Below are 1,060 nucleotides of genomic sequence, written 5' to 3'. Positions count from 1 at the left end.
GTGTTACTGACGAAGGTGAGAGGCTGCTTTTTCTAAACTGATCATTGCTCTTCCTAATTCAAACTCTGCTTTACTTGCTTCAAAATGCCAGAAGCTTTGGTTTAAGAAAAAACAAACCTTTAACCATGATGCTACTCCATGATGCTACAAAATGTCAAATCAACATTTTTCTGTCATTAGCTGATGGTTTGTTGTTTTGGTTTGGTTGGTTAGTTTTTGTTTTTGTTTATTTATTTTTTTTTTTTTAAGAGCTGAAGACAACAAAAAGAGTAAAACCGTCTGAAAACCTACCTTATGCAATTCTCACATAGGAAAAATTCCCATTGGAGTCAAAGCTTCTTTTCTCCTCCTAAAGCTTCTAAACCTACTCCTGCAATAAAGCCATTTTTTGCCTCTGAGCTAAATACCTGGAGGTTAGGTCTGCTGTGGCTATGGATGAACACATGCATACATGTACACACATGGCATTATAGTCATCTCATGTCTGGGCCTTCACCACTCAAGCTCAGCTCCTATGCTATATAGCAGGTAGTACAAGTATTAGACACATCTCTGAAATGCAAGCTGGTGAAACAATATTTCAAATTTTTTTTAATCTGGCAAAAATCTAATATCAGTAATCAGCAGAAATATATAACTTCAGATGGCGTTTCATTCAATTATTCTATTAATGCAATGACAAGATTGTTTCTGATTTTTCCAGCATTTCTTCTCAATGCTGATAAGAAATATGTTTGAGACATCTCTCATGATAACCTCAGACTCTCCTAAACATGATTAAAAACACAAAAGCCTAGCAAAAAATCAAAAATGAAATATTTATTACCGCATTTTGTGACTTAACACCTTTTTTTTCCTTTTTAAAACATAACGTCACAGTCCTCATACAAGTATTTTAATGTAAATTTTGACAAAGCTTAAAGGTAACAGCATTTTCTTCTAGTGAGGAACACGTGCTGAGAAAGGAAGAATTCATGGACATACAATACCAATTCCACAGCAGATCTGATACTAGCAAAAACATTCTTTTTTTTTTTCAATTGAGGTAAACACATAGAAT

The 1,060-nt window shown here is 34.0% G+C and overlaps 1 protein-coding gene across 3 annotated transcripts in view; it reads right to left on the bottom strand.

Annotated features, from left to right (window-relative positions):
- Positions 1-804: 804 nt before the first annotated feature.
- Positions 805-1,060, bottom strand: part of MEIS2 (Meis homeobox 2) — a 173,703-nt gene continuing 173,447 nt past the window's right edge. For all 3 annotated transcript variants that reach the window (XM_050975616.1, XM_050975618.1, XM_050975617.1), the window contains one exon: positions 805-1,060. This exon is cut by the window's right edge and continues 1,191 nt beyond it. The gene's annotated coding sequence lies outside the window, so the exon portion shown is untranslated.

This window comes from Serinus canaria, chromosome 5, assembly GCF_022539315.1.
Source record: "Serinus canaria isolate serCan28SL12 chromosome 5, serCan2020, whole genome shotgun sequence".
Classification (NCBI taxonomy): Eukaryota; Metazoa; Chordata; class Aves; order Passeriformes; family Fringillidae; genus Serinus; species Serinus canaria.
The sequence above is the reverse complement of the archived record's forward strand: the minus strand, read 5'-3'. Positions and strand labels throughout refer to the sequence as shown.